General features: G+C 36.5%; 1 protein-coding gene across 5 annotated transcripts in view; it reads left to right on the forward strand.

Annotated features, from left to right (window-relative positions):
• Nucleotides 1-13620, forward strand: part of Arhgap6 (Rho GTPase activating protein 6) — a 484877-nt gene that overhangs the window by 396907 nt on the left and 74350 nt on the right. Inside the window, exon 1 of one of the 5 annotated variants that reach the window (XM_031371351.1) lies at nt 8351-8440. The exons of the other annotated variants lie outside the window; for them this stretch is intronic. The gene's annotated coding sequence lies outside the window, so the exon portion shown is untranslated. Of the gene's footprint in view, nt 1-8350; nt 8441-13620 lie in introns of those variants that run through there. 5 annotated transcript variants of the gene reach the window in all.

A 13620-nucleotide genomic window follows, 5' to 3' on the forward strand; every position in this document is an offset into this window, starting at 1 on the left:
AGAGAGAGAGAGAGAGAGAGAGAGAGAGAGAGAGAGAGAGAGAATCAAAATGATGCTCACACAAGAAGTTGTTTGTGAGTATTCACAAGAGCTTTATTCATAATGGCCAAAGAGTGGAATATAACTGAAAAGTTCCTCAACTAACAAAGAAACATAATATACTTTATATTATTTTACCATAAGAATTAGGAGATGATAAATGCTGAAACACTGAGACATCTCAAAATCATGCAGTCTGTAAGAAACCAGACATAAATTGGCCAAACATTATATGACTTCACATATAGTCGATGCCAAGTTAGGCGGATGCCTTGTGATAGAGTGTACACTAGTGTTTTTCAAGTGTTGGCATGATAGAAACATAAGTTGTAATTAATAATGGGTATATACTTTGTCTCTAAGGTGATGAAGGGGCTATAGAATTTAAATATGCCCAACAAAACAGTAATTTTACACTTAAAAATGTTCAACTTTATCTCTAGAAGTTACTTCCATTAGTTTCCCTACAATCCGTCAAGTCCCTCTATTATTTTTACAATTTGCTTTTTAAAACGTAAGTTTCTGTGTATTTAATTGCTCAGAGGACACATATGCATCAAAACAGAAGTTCCTAGGGAGCTCTATGAAACACATTTTGATGTATTATTTTAAAAATAGTATATTGAGTAAAAACACCCCAGAAAAACAGCAACTAAAAGAACATGACAGCTTGTTTTTATGTCTTACCTGGTGTGACTCTGTAAATTGCTTTCTCCCTTTTCAATTTCCCCCTTTACATGTTTGCCACTTAATAGGAGAAGCTGGGAAGCAAGATTTTTTTTTTCATTTTTTACTGGAAGTGGTTTTAGCTACTTTAAAACAAATGTCCCCAATATAAATATTCCGTGCTGGTCTTGTTTCCACATAACAGGAACAAATAGCTTTCTGTGTAGATATAGAATTGCTACTCTCCTCCAAACTACCTTTCAACCAACAAATATACAAAGGCACAAAATGTAAAAGCTGTTCTCTTCTAGGTATGATTTCTGGCCTTGGAAGTCTACATTCTGAGCAGATAGCAAAGGCACAAATTGAGAGAGTCAAATAGCTTTCCAGTGTTTAAAAAGCCAAGCAAATAGCTGAAATGTGAGAGACGGAGAGTGAATGTAATGGTTACATAGGAGGTGGTATCTACGACGTTAGACTTTTCTGGAAAATGACCTGACATTTAAACATCCCTACCCCTTCACTCCCCTCCCTAAGTTAGACATCCCCTGTGATTGTCTACATATGTCAAGTGTCTAAGTTACTGGAGACCTTCAAAGTATCATGTTTATTTTCTTTAACACAAAATAGATTTCCCATGGCCATGTTTTAACTCATTCTATATAGCATCCTTAGGAAACATATAATTTTATTGCAGAAGGTATTATTTACTTGTTTATTTTATGCTCTGTTCTGTTTCATTGGTAATGTCCCTATGTAGGGATGTTGCATGACTTCCTGGGAGACATGAACAAATATCTTTCTATCTTAGGTAAAGCACTAACAATATACCAGTGAAAATGTTCTTCACAAGATGAGCATGATGAGCCACTCTGTTTATTGGGGTTACTTATAGTAACTCAAAAGCAACTACATTGCCGAAATGCGCACTCCAACGTGGGTGGCCACTGATGAAACCTGACGATTCCTAATGAATATAATATGAGTATAATATGAAATACCCAAGTCTGTGATGTTATGAACCGGTCTCCTTTTATGTGCATAGATGTTTTAAAATAAAAATTTAGAACTGAAGGGGTTTGCAACCCCATAGGAAGAACAACAGTAAAAAGACCCATAGAGTACACATGGTAGAGGGGAGAACCCATGTCTCCAGCTAGATATATAGCAGTGTATTTCCTTTTCTGGCATCCCTGGGAGGAGAGGCCCTTGGTCCTGTGGAGGATCGATGACCCAGAGTAAGGGAATGCTAGGGCATTGAAGCAGGAGTGAGTGGGAGGGTGGGGGATTCACCCTCATTGAGGCATGGGGTAGATGGAGGGAATAGGTGGTTTGTGGAGGGAAAAATGGGAAGGGAGATAACATTTGAAATGTAAATAAATAAAATAACCAATAAAAAAGATAACTTTATTTTGCTTTTAAAATAGTAAAACAATCCATGAAACATTATTATCCATTTTCTCTGCCATATGTCTGGTGATTTTTTAGATAGTATTTCAGTAAAAGGTAAGCAAAATTTTGCAAATCACACAGGCTTTATTGTGAACTGAACACCACTGTTATATTAGGAAAACAGTCAAGGCAATATGGACATGACTGGATATGTCTGTATTTCAATAAAACTTGATTTATAAAAAACAAAGAAATGAACAAACAAACAAATTTTAGGATGAATATGGCCAGGATTGTAGTTTGCTAAACTGTGGAATAGTTGCCATCCCAAATTCAAGAAATGTCTTTGTATATGTGTTAGAAGTATTTCTCATCACAGGAAAGTTACAAGCTTTAGAACACTACTTTACAAGAAAATCAAAGAAGAGAGGCTTGAAGGGGAGCATAAAGCTGCCTCACACTTGTAATCATTCTGGAGAACTGTCCTGATTAGGAGAGAAGTGTTGAAAGGCAGCACAGAATAGGGACATAATATCCCTGCATTTCAATCCAAGCCCCTGTCAGTCTATCAAGGGGCAAGGACAAGATTCTTTATCTTCCTTTGCCCCAAATTCTTCATCTGTAAACATACCCAGGGGGGAGAGAGAGAGAGAGAGAGAGAGAGAGAGAGAGAGAGAGAGAGAGAGAGAGAGAGAGAGAGAGAGAGAGAATGTTAATACACTCATTGTCAAAAAGAATTGTGGTCAAAGTTGTGAATGCACAATAAAGGGTAGGGATAATAGTAGGTACAAGTTCTATCCACAAGATATTTCTTATTGCCCCAGAAATCTTGACCCCTGGGAACACACACAGCCCTATGCTTCTTTTATCCTTTCTGTGAATTAGTGATGAACAATCCACTGTGTACCATGAATAGCTGTGCTGCCTTTAAACTCTCATGGAGCTAATGAATTGTCATGTTATAGTTTCTTACATGAAAAAATTGTATCTGCAGATGAATTGTTATCAAGGGAAAAGGCGGCAAATATCACTGTAGAGAAGGTACACATGCACGAATCAGTGGTGCTCATCGGGACATACTAGGTGGCAACAGCTGTAATTACGAATAAGTCAATAGAATAATGGTATGCCTAAATATAGACTATTATGCTTGTTTCTACCTTCTGAGTCTTACTAATTTTTTTATTCTAAGATTTCATTTGTTTATTTATTTATCTACTTATTTACACATGTGTGAGAGAGACATAAAAATCTGGGCTGAGGAGAATATGTGGCTCCATTTCACTTACCATAAAAATGTTCATTTTTGCATTTTTATCTCATTTTATATATCAAGTAACTGACATTTAGAATAGTGGGTAAATCAGAAAAGGAGTTGGAATTCAAAGCTGATTGCTGGGGCCTCAGAGCCCTCTTTAAAATTACAATTCTACAAATTAGTTTCATATTCAAGTAACAACCATAGAAGGAGCAGATGAGGGATGAAGTCCACTCAGCTATGCAGTACCAATATAGCACCATTTTGAAGAAGAAATAAAGGGGAATTAAAAAGAGCAGATTGGCAGCTGCTTAACTAATACCATTAGAAATGGTCTTCATCTTAGAGCAGCTGGAGCAATCATGGGGATGTGAAAAAGAATTTTAAATTAAGAGTAGGTAAGTTTAGAAACTTGTCTTAATCAGTAGCATTATTAGATTATTTCTGCTGCCTGTTGCTGAGATGCAAGAGTACCTGACTTTCAAGTTCAACATGAGGTCAGTCATATTTTACCTGCTGCATGGGAGAAATTTGCCAAGATCAGTCAGTGAAAACATAAAGACAGTTCATGCAACATGTGTGAATGGACGGGTACAAGAAACTAGTAGTAGAGGTTGGACACAGTGAAGACAAAGTTCAGAACAAATGTTTGATGCAATCTGGGAGAAAAGGTTACCACCTCCTAGAAAAAGATTATGGAATTCATGTCACTTGATAGTATCATTGTTTCCCTAAGTCTTTACAGTGGTTCTCAGCTTGGATTGCCCACTAGAAGAGAGCTTTGTATACCTATTATTGCCTGATTTCCCAACGCCTCTAGAGAGTTTATGTGACATTGTACTCATAATGGGTATCCTTTAATTGCTTATAATCATCACAAAAAAACCACCAGCATCCAATCTTAAAATCTAGTGTTCTTGATTATGGAAGTAGCGGTCAGAAAGAGTAGGTACAGAAAAAAAAAAAGTGTTCTTCTCTACACCTTATCAAAACTAATGGTATCACATTCGAGTTTCTCTGTGAGAACCAGGAGACAATAACCTTATTTTGATATAACTCCCCAGGTATATAAGATAAAGTGTGCATGTCTTATTTCTTCTGAAAAATTGTGTCATTATTTCTTGCCTAACTAATTTTGCTTTGGAGAGCTCTTTTGAGAACATTCTTAAAGCTAGACATTAGGGCTAAAGAGATGTCTCAATGGTTAAGAGCATCCAAAGGGTCAGTATTAACATCTGTCACTCCAGCCTTAAGGCATCTAATACTCTCTTTTGCCCTCTGTGGAAACCAGGCACACACAAGGTGCTCAAACATACATGCAGAAAAACTCCCACCCACTTAAAATACACAAGTAAAGTTTTTAAGAAGATAGACTGCTCTGAAGTTTAGAAATATGATGATTTTTTATTTTCACTTCAAGCACTTGTTCATTTGATCTTTCAAGAAAAGTTTTACTAAATTTACTATTAGCCTTTTACTAAAAACAAATAAACATTTCTCTTTTTCAAATGAACTAATATGACAAGCCATTCCTGCTTTCTAGGATACCAATCTATTTGGGCAAAAAGCTACCTTCTTATGAGGAAATTACCCCCACCCCTTGCTCTGACTGCAAGATCACTGCCTCCAGTACAGACTATTCAAGAATATACTAAAACGTCATTAATGTTAGTGTTTCTTTACTGTGGTTTTAACTTTCAGCTTCATGATCTTGAGTAGTATTCTAGCTACCTAATGGTTTACAATAATGGCATATTTTGCATCTGAAATATCTAGCCACTATTCTTCCTGTAAACACATCACAAGGTGCCACAGGAGGATCAAGGTCAGGGTGCCTGGAATTCAAAGAGCAGCAGCAGGTATACAGTTGAAAAAGCAAGTGGTGGCTATGAAAGAAAGCAGAAAATCCCCATGCTTTTGCTGGTCACAAAGCCTCTTGACTTCTCAGCAATCCAAAGGATTAACCTAAAAGATGCCACATTTGCACTGAGCTCCTTAAAGGAATAGATGAATGGAAATATCCTTCACAATTTGCAATTTTAGGTATAGTCTTATTAATTCAGATCTAAATGGCAACTTGATGCTGCCTGTCAAAGGAGGTTAAGCAGACCAAAGAAAAGATCTATTTGTAATGATAGTGATCTAAGTGAAATTTTATCATACTATCTTAGGATGCAGTTCTAGTTTGAAAAACAATAGCATTATCTATTTCTGATATTTGGGTTTATACTATTTAAATGTGAAGGATGCCAAAATACATTTATCTGCTTTATCACTGAAGGCCTTCCCACATGCTCAGTGAATCGATATATAAATATTGTTTTTTTTTTAAATTTTACTATCCACTTGATCACCTTCCTCTCTTTCCAAGGAAACATGAAAAGAAAAGGAATGAGCTATACAATAATCCCATGGGGGAGATAAATAAGAAGGCTGTGTCTACCACTTTTAACACAAGAGATTGTTGTGACTTGGTTACAAAGGAATGTACAACAAACCATTCCAAACCTTAGTGGATTAAAGTAATCATGAGTGGTCCTCTAATACTGCATGAGTTCAACTAGGTAGTGCTTCTGAACTTGATAATGTTCCATTAGAGGGCTTCATTCATCTGGGAGATTAATTAGGGAAGAGTTTAGTTGAGCTGTTGGGACAAGCAAGCCTTTGTTGTTTTCCATGTGGACTGTTCATGTTTCTTTCTATAAACAATCTCTCCAACACAGTAGTTAGATTTATTTGAGGAGGGGGAGAGGGATGTAAGAAAGAAAAGAAGTTGTCAAGAATTCTTATGTCTTAGGCTCAGATTTCTCTCAACACCATATCCTACGATATCCGGTAGTTAAAGAAAACCTCAAAGCCAACCAGGACTAAAGGGCAAAAGAGTAAGCACAAATACAGTGAGGTGTGGCCCATACCTGGGAACACAACACATGCCATTGAGTTCTGCCCGGGTTTTATGGACCAGTACTAAAAATAAAACCTATCACTTCCTCTCACATTCCACTGGCTCAAGCCCACACATCAGACTAACCATTAACCACAAGGGAGACTGGGAAGTGAAGTCTAATAGAATGCCCATGAATTCAAGTCTATAGACTTTCTGAGTATCCTACTCATAATGATTGTGGACTGTGAGTGTCTTCTGATTAATTTGTAAGTTCCATGGGGATTGGGATCACAGCTGCACCACTCAAGAGTTGTGAATCTTTGGGCAAATTACTTAATGTCTCAGAGATCCTTATTTCTTTTTTTGTCTATAGTGGAGAAATGAAAGTATCACTAACTTACTACTTAGAATTTTTTTCAGAAGTAAATGAGTCAGTACCCATAAAATACTTAGAAAAATGCTTGACACCATCTGAATTAAATATTACCATGTATTTCTAAAGTAACTAATGGTGAAAAATAAAATTACATATTTATTGGTTTTATGTGAAATGATAATATCAAATAACTTTAAATGTACATGTAACATATATGGATGATTATCTAGCATTATTTGAATATTTTGGTTATCTTCACAAGCACTTTCAACATTGGAGATTTGAAGTATAGGTAGATGTATGTACAGTAACAGGTAACTTTTACTCTGTTTTTCTCTTTCATCACTCTAGTAAGGGACACAGTGTGGCATTTTATTGTTTTTAAATTATTTCCTCATGCTAAATACATACCATGAACAGATATTGTGGGTATCTTTCATGATTAACCTCACAGAATTCCTATAAAATCATACTGAATCCCTGCATTAGAATCAGTAAGATTTTCCATGAAATCATTGCTCTGTCCATTATAACCACAGCAATTATTTTGTCTAAATTCACTTAAGACCCAGGAGAAAATTATAACATCACGTTGACAGTGAAACAAAAATGTGTTTTTGAATTGTATTTGCCCTATTGCCATATGGAATTCACAGAAATAAAGATACTGAGTGACAAGGACAATATTTTCTTTTTATCTCTTCTTTTTGAGATTATAAAATAATTATATCATTCTTCCTATTTCTCCCTCCATGTACCCTTTCATGTTCTTTTAAATTTATAGCCTCTTTATAAATGATTGCTGTTATATGCATAAAATAATATGGTATATGCATTATTTTCTTGCTGCCCTCCATTGATTTTACACCACACCTCTTCTTGCTTCTGAACTCTCTTAAACATAGTCACATGGCTATTCACTTGGACTCCAACCCCTTTGCTCAGAAAATGAAAAACTTCTCAGGGAGTTTTGTTTCCACAAAGAATAAAATGAAGAAGTATGCTATGTGGTTTCTTATAAAGAAGAAAAAATCTGTTCTGGTTTTTAATGCAGTTAAAGAAATCAGTGGTTTCATAATACAGCTTAATAATTGTGAAGCTTTTCTAAGCGGAGAAGTATCCTATGGGCTTTATTTTGCTTTATCATGCTCTCGCGGGTTTACCAGAGGCATCCAACATTCTTTGATGGATTCCTAATAAGGGCACATTGCAGTTACGATTCAATTACTATTTGTAGGTCCCTGTGGACAGGAGGCTTTTTTAAAGTAGAATTCTTTCTTAATTCCAATATATATATATATATATATATATATATATATATATATATATATATATATATGTCTTATTAAATATGAAGCAGAAAAATCCAGTTTCAATTTCTTTTTGTTCTGCCCTCCCACTTCTCACTTCCTCCCCAGCATGTTCTCTCTTTCACTGTCTCTCTCTCTCTCTCTCCTCTCTCCTTCCCTTCCTCCCTCCCTCCCTCTGTCCTCCTTTCTTTCTTGAACTCACTCACTCACTCAATGACACAGCTTGCCTGTGTTCAAAACAGACAGGAACTAACTTCTCATTGGTCTGGTGAAAAGATTGCAGCAAAAAGTATCCTGGAGTCGTAGCTGAGCCAGCTGGGACATCTCTCTCACACCTGATAAGATTTTCTGTTTCAAGATTCATTTTTCACATATATATATATATATATATATATATGTATATATATATATATATATATATATATATATAAAAGCAGAGTTAAGTTCCTAGTCGAAGCTAAGTTCAGTTAGATTAGAGAAGACAGCAAAGATGCCGAGAATAGAATTCATGGGTAAGCACCGTATCTATATACTTATATTCCTATTTCTTTTACAGAAGATGATTGTGATAAGAAATGTACTGTCATACCTAGCTTGTGATTTGGGAAGAAAAGTGGACAATCAGCACGTGGGGTGTGTGACTGCTAAAAGTGCTTGCGCCGATAGAGATTTATGAGCACAGCTCATTTCCAGACTGATTGTTGATGCTGAAGCAGCGGGAAATGTGCAAACCACAGCAGGAAGGCGTGCTCTGCAATTAACGGGAGCAGCATCATTCGTTTGATTGCTGCAAGACTCAGGAACTGGTTGATTGGAGGTCTCAGAGTCAAAGGTTTTACCTTCCTCTCTCAACTTCTTGCATGGGCTGCAACATGTTGCTTGTGGTTGCAGGAACAGATACAGGATTTGGAAAACAACTTATACAGGAGACAAGGCTAATGCTAAATTGGGCATGTTACTTTACCAAGAGGAAAGGTCTTAAGCTACTATGTTTGGAAACACATTATGGCTTACCTAACTATAAAGAATCTGCTGTTGACATGGCTTAGTGGTGGAAAGAAGTGCAATTTCACTCTCATGTTCAGGCTTTGCCTTTGCTGCTGTAAGGGTGACTTTACTAATAGCTGTTGCTTTACTTATTTGTAAGGTGAGGGATTTGGGCTTGTATCTCCTGAGAGATGTTCGCATGTGTGTATAGTAGTGGTTATAAGATTAAATTCTAGAATCCAAAGCCTGACTTCAAATCCTAACTCTAATATTCATTCATTTTATAATCTGGGCAAGTTACAAAAGGTTTGTGCCTCAGTTTCTGCATCTGCAAATGCATAGATAATAATGATGTCATTATCCTCAAGGATGTGGTGACCATCATCTGGGATAGTATAAATAATGATCATAGGGTGTTAACTAGTAGATGGTGAACCATTTATAATGTGAGCAGAATTTTCAAGGCCTCATCCATTACTAAGGGCTAATTCTTCTAATTTTAGTGAACAGATTTAATTATAGAGAGGCAAGCAGAACCATTGGATTAGCCCTGTCATTGAGACATTTCTTTTTTTTAAGACTTTTTTTCTTTTTATTGGATATTTTCTTTATTTACATTTCAAATGTCATCCCCTGTCCAGGTCTCCCCTCCAAAAAGCCCCTATCTCATTAATCCATGCAATTATTTTCTACTTTCTACATCCTGAGCTCCATGTAGACTATTTTGCCTTCACAATTTGAGCAAAGCTTAAAAATAAGAATTGAATCTATGGGTACTACACAAGCTCATGGCTCAAATGGAGAGATTCAGAAGTGAAAATGACCTTTCAGTCTCACATTTCCTCACTTAGAGATATTGAATATGTGGATGTACCCTCTCTGTGCTAACCATTAGCAAGGACTTTCTTGCAAGAAAATGTGTACATGATATTTATTTTCACAGATGATGTTAGCAGATTTCCAGGTTTGACAATGTTCTTTTTTCTTTTAGTTCTATCAATAATTCACACACATATGAGCCATTTTCATATAACTACTTCTTTTAACTTTTTTCACATTTTTATTTATATATGTGGGAACATTTGTGTTCTTGTACATGGCATCCTATGCGTGAGGTCAGAGGACAAACAGTCAAGAGTTAGTTCTCTCCTTATACCATATGGATTCAGAATGACTGAGCTCAGCTCTTCAAGCTTGGAAATAAATATCCCTTCACCCACTGAGATATCTCATCAGCTCAAGGTCCCTAGAAAACAACTTGTATTTCACCCTACCATTTATTTTTCTCTGATGTAAATAATATTTCATTATGGAAGCCAGATGTTATGTTTTGACAGAGTCATTCATGAGGAGTCAGCAGAGGTAAGCTCTGTCTGAATGAGCCACAGACCCTTTGTCTTGATGCTTAGCATGGTGTCTGAACAAAGTATTCAAGAAGGATCAATTTATATTTCAATCACAGGCCATTAAACTACAAAGCTGAGTGAGTGGTGACAATCAGGATTGCACCCTACCATTTATATGTTTCCAACATCTCAATTATTGCAGTGCCATCTTACACAGTTTCTTTATGGGCTCTTGGGATATATTCCAAAGAAGCACAATCTTGGAGATAAGAAAAACTTACTCCCAAGGGTTCATTGTAAATATAAATTTGCCTTAGTACTTTTAAACTGGTGTAATGGTTAGAAAATATTTTCTGCAAGAGCCAGATCCTAAAATGGTTCAGCTCTGTGGGCCAGGCCATCTTTGTTACAAGCTATTCAGCTCTATCACAATGAATGAAGCATGAACACAATCACAGGTGGTATCCACATGAGTGATTGTAACTATGCTCCAATAAAACTTCAGGGTTTGGCTCATGGGCAGCAGCTTGTTGATTCCTGGCTAGTCAAGTTACTATAAGAAAAACAGTCATCGTTCCCATTTCACAGATGACGAAAGTGAAGACCATATAAGTAGCTTGCTTAAACCCCACGTGGCTGACAAATGGTGGAACCAGGGCCTAAATCCAGGAAACTTTTGCTTTTAGCAACTTCCCCATGTCAACCAGTGGGATTCCCTGTTGTTGAATTCTGCCTGGTTTGTCAATCATTTCTATAAGGGCTGTCCACAGAGCTCCCACAGTAATTCTACTTCCTCTGCCCTGTCCTATATGCTTTGCCAGTGCTTGTTATCTTGTAACTTCCTGTGAGATACTTGGCCATCCTGTGTCTTTATCTGCTTTCTCTTTTGTTCACTAATGAGTCTTAAGTACTTTGAAGAGTTCCTGGCCTATACAACACCCTCATCCAATGCTTGTTGAATAAACAAGATAGGCCTTTGCATGTTTGGATTTGGATACTCTTCAAGTAGCAGTAGTATATGAAGGTGAAAGGTCAAAGTAGGCTAACGTTCCTAGAAACTATGTCTAATCTGCTGAAATTCATACTCAACATAAAATGGAACTTCTTTTTAAAATTAAAAAGTCCAGAGTCAATGGATTTCTGAAAGTGTATGACGTAGAAGAAGTATTAAATCCTTATAAAGTATGTCGAGGAGTAAGGAGTCAAGAGAGGACAATTGAAAAATGATTTCCTGTTGAGTGTTGAAAGGAACAGTCTCTTTGATGAGTCCAGCCAGTGAGTGGTGTCACAGCCACATAGACATTTGGGTTTCCTCAGGGGTTCACAAAGAAGGAAGTTTCCTGTGATTGTCACATGTTTATTTTGGGGTAAGAAAGACCAAGGCAGAAATGTCGATTTGTGGTTTGGTATTTCAATTTATGCTATGCTTCAGTAGTGCATTTGACTAACTGGGAAGCATGCCTTTACTAATTATTACTATATGGCATTGGCCACCTTAGAAAACAATAAGAAAGGACTTACTTGTGACATATATGATCTAAATGACAGATCATCCTTTAGTCCTAAGCTACTTACCTTGTGCTTCTTGCCTTCAAGAAACCCTAATCCAACTGGCACCTAGAAAAAAAGAAATCCACTCCAACACATAGTGGTACTATTTATTCAAAAATTCAGCACACGTTTCTTTAAGAGTTTTACGTGTCACTAAATGTGCCACGCTTCAGAAGGAGATGCAAATTTAGAGTGATGATTAATATTAATTATAACTTAAATTATCACTTATTCACAGCCTGTCAGGAGCTAATAAGCCCTCCACAAGAAATTCCTTTGCATTGTCTTGTGTGATCCACACATGCCTGAGAGTTAATTCTTCCTCTTTCTGCCTGTACAACTGAAGAAGCTGAGGCTCAAAGATGTTCAAAGTCTTGTCAAAAACTTCACATATAATTGGACCAGAGGTGTGGTACCTTAAATTTTGAAGTCCACCTTAAATCAAAGAACATGCATGTTTGACAGAGATAATTCCCCCACCATGATTCTGACATACTGAGTCCACAGAAAATAGTTTGACAAGACCTACGTCAATCCCATCCTGGCCCTCTTGGTTTGGGCAGTTTATTATCGGGTGTGGTTAAAGAGATACTCCAATTACAAACCAGCCCCAAACACATAAGAAAACAGTTTGCTGTAGGCTCAACCAAAATTATTTCAATCAATTTTTTTCATGGGAAACTCAAATCTGTTTGTAAAAATTTACAGATCAGCTCAAAAGAAGTACCTTCCTGAATAAAACATAGATATTGAGTTTTGGGTTTGCCTTTTAATTCTTTTAACTAAATGTGGATACATACACTTTTGATGGGAAAGAAATCACTTTAGTTAATATTGTTGGTGAGGTTCTCTCCAATTAATCAAAATTCTATTTTATTGAGGCTTTTGTTTGTTTTCTTTTATTCATTGTTTTATGGCATTTGTGTTTCGTGAACCTGGTTCAAAAATAGTTACTATGATTTTGCTTATGTGCATAACATAAAGAATCCTACATGATATTCATAAAATACATAGCTCATGCCTCTGATAACAAACAAAATATATGAATGATTGTTAAGATTTCCTGGTACCATCATTTTAAGGGGATTCTCTATAATTCGAGCTTAACAGCAGATCTAATGTATGCACTGTCAGGGTTTCTCATCCTCTGAAATATTAGCATTTTGAATCATATAGATATTTATAGTGGGGAAATGCTTCACGCATTATAGTGTCTCCAGCCACTTCCCTTCATATCTCTTTCTCTCTGTCTCTGTCTATCTTATCCTCTGTCTTTCTTCTTTTCTCATTAAAATATCTTTCCAAGTTTGAGTCAAAATGATTAGCTTCTCTCTCTCTCTCTCTCTCTCTCTCTCTCTCTCTCTCTCTCTCTCTCTCTCTCTCTTTCTCTCTCTCTCTCTCCCTCTGTGTGTGTATGTGTGTGTGTTTGACTTTTTCAAATAGAGTCTACATAACCTAGGGTTTCTTGAAACCCAAGATCCTCCAGGCTCTGAGTCTCCAGTACTGAGCTCACATATATGCACCATCATGCCCTGCTGCCCAACATTTCTTATCTCTTGATTTTCAATGTGTTCTCTCCCCGAGTGTTTTAAGATATTTCTTAGCACTTCTATTTCCTTTTCAGTTCTGATTGTGTTCTTCTTTTAGTCAGTGTTCCTCATACACTGGATTTATTGAAAAAATGAAAATCTACTTTGCATTGCTTACACAGAAGCCTTGAAAGAGTCTGGCCTAGACTTCTGCTTTGTTTTGCTCACTGCTATTTCTGTCCTTCCAGATGTATAGAATAAGCCTGTTTCCTCATTTAT

The sequence above is a fragment of the Mastomys coucha genome, chromosome X, assembly GCF_008632895.1.
Source record: "Mastomys coucha isolate ucsf_1 chromosome X, UCSF_Mcou_1, whole genome shotgun sequence".
Lineage (NCBI taxonomy): Eukaryota > Metazoa > Chordata > Mammalia > Rodentia > Muridae > Mastomys > Mastomys coucha.